The sequence below is a fragment of the Cuculus canorus genome, chromosome 15, assembly GCF_017976375.1.
Source record: "Cuculus canorus isolate bCucCan1 chromosome 15, bCucCan1.pri, whole genome shotgun sequence".
Taxonomy (NCBI): Eukaryota; Metazoa; Chordata; class Aves; order Cuculiformes; family Cuculidae; genus Cuculus; species Cuculus canorus.
In genome coordinates, this window is record NC_071415.1 from 9,728,681 (window position 1) to 9,743,900 (window position 15,220).

Below are 15,220 nucleotides of genomic sequence, written 5' to 3' on the forward strand. Positions count from 1 at the left end.
TACACAGAACTCTGCATCCCAAGATTCATGCTGCAATTACACAAAAATACTTTTCAAGTCATCACCAGAAGATTCACCAGAAGGGCTCAAGCAGGTTTCCTTCCTCAGTTCACAGGACAGTCCTCGACAGTGCTGCTAGTAGCCAAAAGGCCAAACCCCTGCAACCCCAGGGGTGCAGGCAAGCTACCCTGGCTGGCCACACTTCTAAGCAGCTGTGTTATAAAAGCACACCTTCAATATCAAGGGATCAAAACTGCACTGTTCGGCTATCTGCACCCCACTATAAATTCAAAGGAATGAAAACGAAATGTAATGCTTTGAAGGGCCACTAAGAGCCTTTCCTGCCCCTCTGTGCTGAAGTAGCTGCTATGAGAAGTTCCAATGAGTCACAAAGCTGAAGCACGTGCCTTACCTCCATGCCAACAAAGAGCTAGAGATGCACTTTCCTTGCTATCAGGACAGAATGACAGAGCAGTGATCCCTGGGACCTGTATTCCAGGATAAATCTGAGAACTCAGGGCCTGGAGAGTGCTTCTTGCCAGCCTGCAGAGTCAGGCTGAGACGAAAGAGGTGCCCAATGCTGACTAAGGGAGAAGCACCACACCTGCACAGAGCAAAGAGCACACACTCAAACGCAATCCCATCATAACAACAGGTCACCTCCTATTTACGACAAAGGATTTTTTTCCCCACTGCCTGACACTGTAAATTCACCTCCTAGTTTTCTTGTGTACAAATCCACACCCACTGTGCTTTTAGGAACTCATTTTCCACAAACAGGAACCAGAAATCTTTGACAAAAAAAAAAAAAACCTGAGCACAAGCCTTTATTTAAAATTCAGGAATATAACGATCCAGAAAAAAAAGATAGCAACGACATCTTTCTTATACTGGATCACACTCTGCTAGAGAAACTTTCAAGCTTAGTTAATTCCTTTTCACATTTTTTTTCCCTACTCATAAATAATTCTTATAGAACAACTGGATGCCCAGAGGATATAATTACACTGCCCATGGTATAATATCCTGCTGTAACGCAAACGTCTTTCCCAAAACTAAACAGGAAGAGGGGCCACTGTACATCGTGGTCACTTGGAGAAGAGCACTAAGAGAAATTAAGCAGCTTGGCACTGCACATAAAAGCCAACAAGCAGCACACTTATTAGCTCTCTCTTGCAATTGTATGGCAGAGAAAACACCAATTCATGTGAATAAACCACTGAAATGAAGACACTGCGATTACCATCAATGCTCTTCCTCAACCTTCAAAATTATTTAGGAAATGAGTTACAAATACAGACTGGCAAATAGTCTGAAGAACACGGTTAACTCCAGAAGAAAGGTTTAATTTCCATTTTTCACAGTTTAAATGCTTGTCTTCTTCAGCGTCATTTCTGAGAAGAGGAAATGGTTCAAAATTAAAAGTTTTGGAAGCTTTCCACTCCCTTTTACAAATAAGAGAACAGGGTCAGCTTTCACAGGCAGCAGGTGGCCAAATTATTTCTTTATTTAAAGAGTTAATACAGGGAATATAATTCTCCTTCAAATTTATGCATATTCATGAATCCCAAGGTTAGATCCCACACTGATCTTACAGTCACGCCTCAGAGTCTCAAGTAAAAACTCCAGCTTGAACAGCTGACACCTTTTCTTACTACGCAGTCACTGAAATTACCAGGGAGCATCTGAGCTTAATGAAGAGCTTCTCTCCTTACTCAGAGTGGACAGAAAGGGGGGAGAAGAAGCACAAACCAAACTCCCACCTCACAGCTGAGAACACAGCAGCACTGCCTGGCCACCTGACTTCGGGACTCACCAAGCCGGAGTTGCCGGTGCTGTGACATGCACAGTTACCTTTGCCATCACAGCCCGTTCCGCAGCTGGAATGACTGACAGTGTGGGAAGTAGCAGCAAATATGCTCTGAAGTAGGACAGCCTCTGCTGGGCCATGCAGATCACCACAAACAATCCAAATCCAACCTACACTGGAGGTCTAATTTTAGGATTACACGCTTTGACAACACCTCTTCAAAAATAATGCACTCTCCTACGGCTGGGTCAAGTGTGGTCAGCAGAGCCACCTGCATTTTACACAGCAGATCACAGGTGATTTTTCAGTAGGGATACAGCAAGAAATGGGCATGTAACGAATAACAGAATATTGCAGAATTAAAAAACAGCATAAGGTCAAGCCACTACGCACTGAACCAGAAATCCTAAATGCAAATTAATCCAACACAGCAGTGAAAATACCTACTCAAACTCTCAAAAGGAATTTGTTCTCTGGGGATTACCTACTTGAATGAAAGCACTTTGTCTTTTATTCTCACAAATAAAGAAGGAAAAAAAATAATCACTCTGTGTGCCTTAACAGGGTAACAACCTGTAATAAATTCAGTTTACCAGGTACATTTGAATAACATTTCAAAATGAATTAAGAACAGCGAGAGACACTTCTTCCATACTTTCATTTTGGAAGGAAGGAAGAGATCTGATATTCTTGCCAGAGGATGTGGCTTAGAATCCATTACTAATTAGAAGAGCCTGGCCTTGTTACTAAGGCTGCTTTCTGGGTGACAGGTGACTGCCAAAGGGAAGACACCGTATCTTCTCTCCCAACAGCTCAGAGCCCTGATAGACCAGCTTGAACACAGGAGGGACTGCAAATCACACAACCTAAAAGCCTGGGAGACTACAAAATATCAGCTCCTTTCCTTGAGCCACAGGGTTTTCTTATACAATTGCAATTTTTTAAATTCAAAACTGACAAGAACTCCTATATCCATATATCTCTGCTCATACATCAGATTTGACATTTTGGGAAGGAACCTGCTACTTACAACTACCCAGTGATTTCATTAACTAAATTCATTTTGCACTTCATTATTATGAAGCAGATGTCACCATGAGCAGCTTCTCCTACCCACCTACACACCACAAACATACAACCACATTAATAAAGTCAGTAGGCCAAAGGCAAACACTCACCGTGACAAAGATTAGGGGAAAAGAACAGTTTAACTCTCCATGTTACTACTGCTAGAAGCTGCAACTAACTAATACTTTTACTTTATGACACTGATTTCTAATGAGACAGATTGTTCAAGGAACAGAACAGGATATGCAAACCCATATTTGTCCATACATCCAAGACCACTGTTTCCTTCAGTTAAGTGCACTGGCTGCCAGCATCAACTACAAGCCTGTGAGGAAAGTGGAGACTGATTTATTATCTTACTTACATTCACTGATGTCCATTCAGTGTAAAACCTCAAGTGCCATCCCCACAAGGCACCACACTCATCTTGAAAAGTCAACACATGTCCTCAATTCAACCATCATAACTGGTAACAATTAACATAAGGTTACTTTAGACCTCAGAAACTAAGCTGCATGCAGTTGTATGGTCTCGACTAATTAAGTTGCTATAAAATTCTAAAGCAGGAACATATACCCTAGAATCCTTTGTGCATCCCCCTGAAGGAACGTTTTGGCCAAACTCCTGGGTTTTATACTAGGCCTTCCTGCTCTGCAGCGGGGCTCAGAACTGCGGATGTGGTTCACGCTACACTGGATTCTCAGCTGGCTGAGGGTTGCTACAGAAGGCAGTGTCTCACTCCAACCTGCTCTGCCATCACGCGCCACCTCCCTGCCCCTCACGCCAGATCTGGAGATAGAATCGGTTGAGTGAGCTGATCTGACAAACCAGGCGAGATGGATAGCTGTGCTTTCTGACAGATCAGGTCACCAAACCAATTAATCCCAAGGTCACTCTAATTACTTCAAAGTACACCACAAAGAAGGGCAGTAACATTCCTTTCAACAGCAATCTACAGTTACATTTCACCAAGCAAAATGTAAAGCTTACCCTGAAAGCTCCAACTGGCAGAACAGTTGAAGATAACGGTTTAGATCTGGAGTTTGCCTTCAGCAGGTACCAGCAAGAACTGCAGACAGTGGGGTTCCTGAGAAATCGCCTTGTACTGCCCAGCTGCTGGTGACAGCAACACATTCCTTTTTTTTTTTTTCACGTTAAAGACAGCCACAGAAAAGAAGGAAACCTGGTCCTCTGACATCTTAAAATCTCGGTGCTGCCTTTTTACACACTGATTTTAGCTCTCTGCCCTGTAACATCAGCTCTTCAGCTTTCCCTCTTACTCTCATGTACCTTCACCTTTTCATACTGTACACACCACACAGCTTCCAACATCTTTTCCAAACAACCCTCTTTCGCTTCCTAACAGAGATGTCTCATGTACCTAGCATCACCGCCTCAGCAGGAAAAGCAATTCCATCCAAAGGAGTGCTGCTAGACAGTAAGTGTGTGCAGCCAGAGGAGAGGGCACAACAAGCCTGCCTGATTTAGACTGGGTTATGCACACCAAGAAACAGCACTCAAAAATACCACCAGTCGCTTTGGTCTGCTTCTGTGCTGCCCTAGCTCCCGATTTTCAGCTATGTTCTTAAATTCATCTTTGATGAAAGGGTATCACTAAAAAAAAAAAAAAAAATTTTGATAGAAGGATTTTTCTTCATTATGTTACCTAATATTTTCCAATTGTTTCTTTGAGGCACTAATAAGAATAATTCCTATTCACAAATACAAATATTTTGTTGATTTTTGTGGAATTAGGAAAAAAAAAATCTTGCTTAAAGATGCCAGTGACTTTCGTGTTCTCCCATGCAGCTATACAGAAACATTCAGCTGTCATTGTAACAATCCCTCAAGTTTTCTGAACCCACCCTGCAGCAGGAATATTCTACCTACTCTCTTATCTATTCTGGATATTGAGACGGAAAATTATTTGAGTGGGAGTTAGCTTGCTCTTCTCAAAGAGGATGACAAAGACTTGTTACTAAAAAGCATCTGTCCCTGTTGCATTGTTAAAGGTCATTTTCCTCCAGTCGTCTTCTACAGAGAACACATTACATCCTCTCGGCTTTCATGCCCTGCAACCAGCAACTACACTCATCCTCAGGACTCTACTACTCCTTAAGGAGTCCACACACAATACAATATCTACCCTGGGCAACCCAAAACTCAAGCCTCTGATGTTTCTGATTACAGCTTGGGACATGTGAAAAAAACAATGCGAGTAAATCCCCTGTATAGCATCGTTCCCATCTGCACCTCACAGAGCTGCCCCAGTATCCCTGCACCGTCGATTATTCTTTTCAACACTGTTTTAATGCAAGTCATTAAGAACACTCTCTCTCTTTAGATTTATAAACAGAACATGAAAGTGACTTAAAACCTCACCCACTCCATTTTCTAATCTTTTTTCAAGAGTATTCCATCTTGTCCAAATGCACAGAAGACATCCTAGCCCATTAGCATCCATCACCTAACAGAAGGGTAATGAATTCATCAATACTGCTAAAATGCGTGGGTAAGGTATCATGCTGAATCATTTACTAACTATGTTTGCAGCAAGAAGAGCTCAAACAACCCGCCTTATACTGTCAGCAACCATCTTCCTGAAGGAGGAAAAATGAATGTATAAAAGTCACCCTCAATTCTGTTATTCCTCTTGACAAGGTTGGTAGTATCCCTACACATCAGCATTTCCACACCAATGAAATCCTGTCACATGCTGCTCCCCCCTGGACATCAGCTTCCTTAGCCAAGATCCCTGACACCTGCAAGAAGCTTTTCGCTCTTTTTCTGCCAACAACATAAGGACATTGCTTCCCCCTGCCTGTTAATATCCAGGTAAAATATGTTAAGTCTTAAACTGAGTTTTCAATTTGCAAGGAAAAAACCCAGAACCCCCCCCCATTGGTCCCTCAATACCAGGCTGCTGCAGTTGTCAGTGACACAGACAACTGATTTTTGCTTTGCTATCTATTTACAAAGCTATGAAGAGACCATCTTCTTCCTCCAGTGAGGAGTCTTTCTAACAGTGAACAGTTCCAAACATAAGGAAAGCTAAAATCAGTCAGTCTTAAGAGAAAATACTTTGTGAACTAACATGAAAGTGTAACTACTAAAATATCCCACGCCTGTGGCTGACGCTACAGGCAGAGTACGGGGGAGGGGAGGAAAGAAACCACACCATGGAGTACCATGGTATTAAGTCATTGTTCTCAAAACAGTGAAAGGAAAAGGTATTTACTTTTAAAAAAAAAAGAAAATCAGAATTATATAAAGAAACAAAATTATCCTTGAAGTGTGGATTAGAACCCACTCTGCTTGTCTTGCCTTGCTCAGGTTTTGCCATGTCTGGTCCTCCTTGCTTCACTGTAGTTTTAAAAATGACAGTAAGAACACTGCACTTTTGTTTACATTTTCAGTTATAATGGTTATCTACTCTAATTAAGTCCAAGATTAAAAAGTTTTTTGTTAAGGCAGCCTTTATGAACTGAGTACAATTAATTCAGCTCTCAATACCTTAGCTTCCTTAACATAGATAATGTCTCAGAATACATACACTTACACATGTGTCTACATATCCTTAACACCCACGGCTTAATTCAATTAATACCATTAAATCTTTAATGCTTAGCTTCAAAGGCTTTTTTAATTTTTAATAGCTCTCATAGGTTAGCATGAGTGTTTTAAGTCTTTCTACTATATTTTAAATAAACTCCTCTTTTCTTTCCGCTTTGATGTTTGCCTTTCTGACAACACTACACTCTGTGAAGCTCCTGGAACTTTGTTTTCTGTGAAACGATGACATTACAAACTCAAAAAGATATGTTAATCACTGAGCTGTAATCAGGGATCTTTATTCCTCTCACCTGCCCTCTGGGCTGGGAGTTGGCAACAGAACCGCTTTAATCAAAACAATGTGGAAACCCATCAGGAAAGAGGATGCAACCAGGAGGGAGGGCACTCTCATTTGCATCTGTTCAGCATGCAGGCAGGGCTTCATTCTCTTTTACTCTGGTTTCCCATGGAAGGAGAAAACACAAAAGTCACCATATTTTATTAAAATACTTAAAATACGAGTTTTGACAAAAGACTACCCTGGCTTCAGAGAAGCATAAACCATGTGGCATTTAAGGACAGACTTAAATGCAGACTTTCCATGCTTGATAGGCACCAAATGCGTTAGTTGTAAAGCTTTGCCTGTACCAACAGCACAACCCCTACAGATTTGACCAGGTAAAGCTCGGGTTTATATATATGAATCTCTACACACACACACACACATATTCATGATCCACCAGTTCTGCTCCCTGGTAGAAGTTCCACTGGGAGCATGTGCTACTATCAAGGTAACTCACACCACGGTGTTTCTCCCCTTCTCTTACTCTCACCACCTCAGGACACCTACCCATTTTCAATTGCTCAATTTCTAAACATGGAATTTGTGAGACAAAGTTTTGATGGCAAAACATAAACTAAAAGAAAGACAAAAAGGGGAGAAAAAGAAGAACAAGCACTGCCTTTTCTCCTCCTTTAAAGTTTATTTTTCTTCTGATTAAGAAAAATAAATATCTTCCTAAAACAAAACTAAAAATCCGCATTTCCAGGGACAGGAAAAGTCCCTATAGCATTAGATAGACTACCCAAGCTGACAACAAAATAATTAAACATCTGGCTCTGTCCCAAGGCATCCAGATACAACTTTGTGCCAACACGTACATAACAAATGTACTTCTGCATCAGGATGTTCAAGCATGCTTCTCGCATTTCTACGTGGAAAGCTAACAGTAGAGAAAAATGACTTGCCATGTCCAGCATCTACTGTAACCCAACGGCCAGTCCCGGATCAACAGATTCCCCCCATGTCCAAAGGGAAGGACCCACTCACATACTTTACTTGATCTTGACCATAAAACAGAAAGCCTCTCAAAGCATATTGAAAACAGTGTAATGAAGACAAGCTACAAAACTCTCCTGCTGTTGTTCACCCCTTCAAAGCCTCAGCAGCCCACAATGCACGCAGAGTTCCCACCAGGCAGAGCACGCCCAGCATTGCACATCTTCAATTATAGAACACGTTCTGCCTTTTAAACCCAACATAAACACACATCATATGTTTGAATTATTGTGAAATTAAATCTATGCAGACACTATTAGTCGGCAGAGAGACACCAGAACGCCAGCTATACTGTTCAGTGTGCTTAAACCAGCAGGCCAGGCAAAAGGAGATTATTCACTAGGTAGTCAAACGTAACAAAAAGCCAGACATTTCAGTCTGTCCCAGTGTTTCACAAAGGGGTCAGCGATTTGTAAACTGTAAATGCAACACTTAAGCACTTTTGCAGACTGAAAAAATCCTCACATCCTTTGATGATAAACTTCAGTGCTTCTCTGCTATAAACCAAAGTGATTAAAAGTGATTTTGCTGTCGCTCAAGCTTTTATACTTCAGATTCTCCAAAATTTAAGAATTCTGAAAGCCAAGTAAAACCAATTATAAACACTGCTGTATTTTACTTCTTTATTAAATCTTCCCAAGAGAGCCAGGAAACACAAATATCTTTCAAAGGAGCCACCCAGATACCAATTTTTTAAAATCTTCAGAAGGCACTTGCTTTGCTGAAAAAGTATAAAAAACATCAGTTGCACAATTATAGCACAGCACAATGACCGTCTTCTGTGCTTCCGAGTAGCATATAGAAAAGTCTGCTTCAAAAGTACACACAAGAAAGTTGTAGACATCCTCAAAAACTACAATTACAATATTAAATATTGATTTCTGCTCCACATTCGCATGCTTTCAAGAAAAGTACTTTGTGTCACCTATACCATTTATCTGAAAACATTCCAACATTATCTTTACCTTCTGAGAAATGCTCTCCTACATTGGTAGACCAAGTTTGACTTGATGAACTCTGCTCAACAACAGCAGGAAAAAAATAGAAAAAAATACTTCCCATCAGTAATAAACATTCCAAGCCCTTAAAAAAAATAAAAATCACTTCATAGTACTACAAGAAGCAATTGTAAAATCATGCAATAAACCAGTATGGTCTCAGCAGGCAAATATTTCATGAGATAACAGAACACACGCAAGTCTTAAGCTCTCAAATGGTCATTACAGGAAAAGGCTTTCAACAAATGCTGAAACACCTGCACAGGAGCATTTTGAAGATTCACCCAATCATCCCTGATCTGACAACTGCTGGTAATGCACAATTCCTATCTTTCACCAAATAGACATCACTACTCTTGTTCCAGCAATGTTACAAAATGGTAGGGTGCTTCACTGATTAATTAGCTAACTGAATAATTAAAAACATTGAAATTCTGTTTTTCAAATAACAATTGAAGTGCTTTCTTTTACATACACCACATGACAGAGTACATTCTGCTTGACCATCCATCAGAGAACAGGCAGGCACATGAAAATAGTTCTATTTAGAACTAAAGGATAAGAATTAATTAACAACCTTAGATTTGGACTGATTTCACAGGGCTAGGTCAAACATCTGCACCTTGCTGTTGCTCTCATAAGCCTCATCCCTGTCCAAACAGAGCTTAAAGTCAGTAGAAAGGATCAATAGATTTGGCTGGAGAAATCCTCACTAATGAAAGAAAAAAAAAAACCAGGAGAATAACAAAACTAAAATGCTGCTTGGGCCTGCTCACCCAGTCCACAACGCACAACCGGCCACTGAAAAATGCATTTCCTACCTACCAGGAAAGATGTTTGAGGGAGTCTTTCATGTCTGCATCTCAGGGGAGGAAGTTACCTTTAAAAATACTTTGTTTGGCCTTTCCCTAAGGAAAACTGGAACTATATATATCAGTTATTTTAGTGGGGTTTGTTTGCGAGGGCCTACAAACAAAGGTCTCACTTGTGAACTACACAGCCTTTACAGCAATGAACAATAACTCATGCAGTCAGTCCCAGTGAAGTCAAAAGTACTGGCTGAGGAACAGCTTGCCAACCTAAAGGTTGCACAACTAGAAAAAATTCTAACCAAACCACGGAGGGGCATAAATTGCATCTGACAAAAACTGCCATCAAGAAATAGCTGGTGACAGATTGTTCTTTAAGTACAAGGAAGTGATTTAAACAGTCAGAAGCAGCTGTAATAAGATTATACGATTCACTATTAAGATTCTTAAAATGTCTTTGTTCTAGTAAAGCTACGAAAAGACCACTGCCCTTACAAGGGTTCAGAAACTACTGAATTGATGGTAAGTCTAGAAATTAGTATGATTTCAAAGTGCGTAAAGAAAAAAATGTAAAAGAACATCCCTGCCATCAGGACCTTTGTCGCCCATGCTGACATTTCTACCTAGCATGAGTATAACGGACATTGTAGCATTTCTTGGTGGCAGAACTCAACCCAGGAGAACAGACCGAACAAACACAAGTACAGAGCTCGCTCTCCTTGGGTTTCTGCTTTTAAATAATGAGAATGACAGGTTTGATTTTAGAAGACGTTGCATTATGAAAGAGTCATCTTCAGAACTGTAGGAACATCTCTATAAGGTTATACTGCTGGGAGATTAAATCAACATCTGGCTGCTGCCTTTCCCTAGGGAAACAGATGTGGGATTTTAGTTGTGACCTCAGACTCCACTCTCTCTCCTTAAGCAGCCACTTCTGGAATGACAGGTCTAAAAATTGGCCATGAGTGTAACTAATGCTACACTGAAGAACAAACAAGGCAAGCCAGTCTTCCGATTTCTGTCTTGAAGGATGGACATGGAACATCTCTAGGTAAGGTATCTGGCATGTGTTTAAGCTAATAAGCAGCTTTGAACTTTCAAAAAAGAAAATTATTACTTAATTTGTAAAAGGATTGTTCATTGAGCGCTGCACTATGAGCACAAAAGACCAAATGACTGACAGATTAATATTTTACTGTAAGGGGTAAGAACAGAGATCTCTGTTGAAAAAGAACATCCGTCAAACACTGAATCCAAAGGCAATCAAATCCGAGCCACAGGGAACATGTCTGTGATGCGACCAGAGAGAGAAACCAGGACTGCTATCCAAATAAGCCCTAAAACAGATGGATGCATATGCAAAGCACTAGGTAATAAAGAGGACAAGAAAGGAGGAGGAGACAGAAAGAAGTCTGAAAGACTAAAGACGGGTTTGTACCATGTCTACAGAAGCAGACAGCATTCAAGCATTCTCCTGTCTGGGTCACCCTCCAAAGCTATGCTGCTTCTCATGCCTTGAACATTTAGTATTTATTGTACAGTTACATGACAGAGGAGTCAGCAACTGCAGACAACATTAATAAAACAGCACCCGGAGGAAAGACAGGAGCAGTCAGCAATGTAGAAGAAAACTGCAGAGATCTCAAGCATAAATTTCACCTCATTACTTTAGGCAGCTCAGGGAACTCCACTCCTAACCGTGAAAGAATGATTACTTGAAAATAAACTGTATGCATCAGGACAACAAAACATAACGTGTTTGAGATTCCTTAGAACTTCACCCAGTCACCTCCACAATAAAACTCACATAAGGAGAGCCTCCGAGGTGGAGATGCGACCAGGTCTGGGCTAGGACTGGTTTTCCCCAGCTGCACTCCCACTGCCAGCAGGGACCTGTTCCTGCCTGAGCTCTCCTCCGCTCTGTACTTGTGTTTCCCCACCTGGAAAGAGCTGGCTTTTGCAAGTCGACATGCAAGCCAAGCCACAGTCAGACCACATCTGACCTTGAACAGAAGCTCAAGGCACTGGAGACATTTATGTTAACAACGCCAGGTGACAGGAAAACAGATATACACACTATGAACAACGCAGTACAGGGCATTGGTTCTGAGATCAATCTTTAAGTTCAAGTTTTGTAACAATACCAAAAAAACAACTGAGCTACAAATTATCTATACAAAAGAAAATACCCCCACTACGCACAGTGATTCAAAGTAACATTTCCATACAAAAATGCACCAGACCAGGGTGAATACAAACTAAATTCCGGTGGGCGGCACCAGTTGCCAGTGACATTGCAACTAGAAAACTCAAAATACTTTCAATATTAATTTTCTAATTAGCATAATAAGTCATACAAACTCCACTGTTAGATATTCACACACATTTAACTGCTGAACATATAGACACTACAGTTTGAAGGAACTCAATCTCAGCAATGTAAGCTACTTTCTTCTTAAAAAGCGCTAACAGCCTCTAGTCACCTACAAAACACACCTTAGAGTTCTTTGATCCAACTGTTCTACCTTTTATCAATAGTCTGGAGCACTGAAGTAAAATTAACCTCATCTCAAATTCAGAAAACAAAGACCAAACTCTTATTTCCAAAATGATAAAAAAGCTGCACCAGCTTTTCTGTAGCTTTCTACCTCCTGAACCACTCACCAAAAGCCTCAGCTGCAACAACCACCCAGTTTTAGACTCATCCTCAAGCTTACCGTCTCTAAATTCACTTATTCTGACAGAAACACTCTAAATTCCTCTCTCCAACAGAGAACAGGAAAGCAACGCTCAAACAGCCCCCTAAACTGACTAATTCTAGGACTTTTTATGGTCTACTGTTCAGCACACCCCAGTATGTAACCAAACTCAAGTATACCAGTGCCAGCAGACCACAGTTAGACTTAGTAGGGTTTATTCCAGAGGACAGCATACGTGTTGTTCTCCTCCACGGCGTCTCATGCCTTCTTAATGAGCAGCCAGGCTACTGAAATACACAAAAAAACCCGCTGTTCTTTGAAGCACTTAAGACAGCAGGATACTAGTACATTTCGATACTTTCCCTGCATAGATCAGAGCAAGGAAAAGTGGAAAAGGAACATTACAGACATTCATACAAACCAGGTACCTTTCATTTTCTATTAGCAAGATCCCGAGAGACAATTTAGTGCTCTGCAAATATGGCACTGGAATACTGGAAAGTTGCTTCCTGAGCACCACTCAGTGAATGAAGATTTTAGAATAATTTATATTCTTCTCGACCAGGTAAAACCAATAGTCATTTCCCCATCCTACGCACAAGACCTAAGAAAAGCAAGATCATGAATATCATAACTGCTCTATAACATACTTCTCCTAAAGCAGATTACCATTTAATGATTTCTCTCTCAAAAAACCCAAAACACCGATTTCTGTACCAAGAAAGACTATCAGCACTTTTATGAAGTAACAAATCAAGCCTTTGGCATTTCATAGCAGTGATCCAAGACTTGAGGCTTCTTAAAAGCTCCAAGTTTTAAAGCAATAAAATATCTGACAGTTGGAACAAAATTAGCATGATTAACCAGTTATGTAAATAACGATGTGGTCGGTACAACCCAAACCCATTTATGCTCATTGCATTATACAGCACTGCTTTGCGCTGGATATCAGATGTTTGTCAATCACCCATTAAAAATGACTGCAGGGATAATGGACATGAATAACACCAACATAACCACCCAGAAATCTCTCCTCCTATTAGGACAGGACCACCAGATAACTTGCACACAGGACTTTTCTTGCCCAAATACTATCAAGCGCTATTTAGCTCCTACCAATGGAACACGCTAATTATTTTTTCTAATGACAGAGCTCCATCCTGTTGGCGTCTCGTTGTATCTCATTTCTTAAAGGCAGATAAGAGCTTTTTTTCGTCAGTACATGTAGAAGTCAAGCTACCGTAGAAGAACTCTCGTCACACTGGGATGATGTCACAGTTTCTTCAAGGCATCAAGGAAGTTACAATCAGCACCGCTAAGTCAAACTTCCTGAAGAATAACTTCCAGTCAACTCAGCCTTATCAGGATTCATCTTCAGGAATGCATACTCATGGTTAATTTGTGCTTGATGATTTTTGATAACACAGTTAAATATTTAATATTTAGAAGATTATCTCTGAAACTCTAGCCAGCTAGTTTGCCATTACTTTGAGTTTACAAAAGAAAAATTATCACACGTTTTGATTCTTCAAACTAAAACATTATGTATGAGCTTGAAAATATCAGTCAAGACAAACGTATTTATAAGTACTTCTTAAGTAGGCTGTGTTTCACTAAAGATATCATTACAATATATTTATATTTTTAATCAAAAATCATTCTAACACCCTATATTTCACATTCTAAACAATCCAGTTTTCTATGACCTTGTCTTGCACAAAACACAGCGACACATCAGAATTATGCAAGAGCTCCAAATTACCATAAAACATGTATTTTAGTGGAGAGCATAACAAAACTTAATCTTGTGGCCTCATTTGCATTTAGAACTCCTAAAGCCAACCTCTATGGCCCATAACATCCGTAACACACCTAAATAACTCAAATAAGTATTTTTGGACTCCTGTTGAAAATATATGTAGATAATTCTGGATATTTTCTTGGTACATTACGAAAAAGAATCGTGCATGTGAATTTTAAACATAACACAGGTTTCCAGATCAGTGATGCCACACTTGAAAAGGGGGAGGGCGAAAGCATTACAGGCCCTTTGGCCAAATAAAATTGAGGCTAAACATTACCAATATGCCTTATGGCTTTAAAATAGGAAACACTCATTGTGGGCAGGCTGTGAAAATTCTTGTTTCAATGTACTTCACAACAATAATGATTAATAAAACTCAGCATGCTGACTACCCAAGACCAATCCATAGCATCAAAGGTACTGCAGGTAAAACAAATATATATAAAACAAACTTAAATTAATTAATAGCACTACTCCACACCTTCCTAAATAACCCCCATATCATCAAGACCCCCAGAAGCAGCGTGGGGAGGAGGGGGGCCAGGCAGGGCCAGAGGAGCCCTCCTGTCCCCAGGGAGCCTCTCTCCCTTCTCAAGGACCCCTGCCCTTCTCCCTGCAGAGCCCCCCATTCTTGGGGATCCCTCTCCGAGGAGCCTCCTTCACTTCCTAGGGAACTCCTCTCCCCAGCCCCCTCCTCCCCAGGAAGTCTTCCCCTTTTCCTGGGGAGCCCCCCACTTCCTCAGACGGCCTCACTCCTTCTTGGGGAGTTCCTCTCTCTCCGAGGAGCCCCACCCTTCTTGAGAAACTCCCCTCTCCCGGGAGAGCCCCCTCGTTCCCACACAGCCTTCCCCTCCCTCAGGAGTCCCCCCTCTTCTTGAGAAGTTCCTCTCTCCCCAAGAAGCCCCTTATCTCCCCGCAGAGTCTCCCCCCTGCCCGGGAAGGCTCCAGCCTTCTTGGGGAGCTTCCCCCTCCCAGGGAAGTCCCCACTTCCTGAGGAGCTCCTCCCTTCTTAGGGACCCCCCCCCACAACTTCCCGAGGGGCCTCCCTGTCCTTGGTGAGTCCATCCCTTCTTGGGAAGCCCCCACCCACCTGGGGAGGCCCCTTTATAGGAGAACCCCTCCCTCTCTCTGCAGCCCCACC

At 41.2% G+C, this 15,220-nt stretch overlaps 1 protein-coding gene across 5 annotated transcripts in view; it reads right to left on the minus strand.

Annotated features, from left to right (window-relative positions):
• Positions 1-15,220, minus strand: part of EPN2 (epsin 2) — a 59,620-nt gene that overhangs the window by 30,993 nt on the left and 13,407 nt on the right. The window contains exon 1 of one of the 5 annotated variants that reach the window (XM_054080697.1): positions 413-550. The exons of the other annotated variants lie outside the window; for them this stretch is intronic. The gene's annotated coding sequence lies outside the window, so the exon portion shown is untranslated. Of the gene's footprint in view, positions 1-412; positions 551-15,220 lie in introns of those variants that run through there. 5 annotated transcript variants of the gene reach the window in all.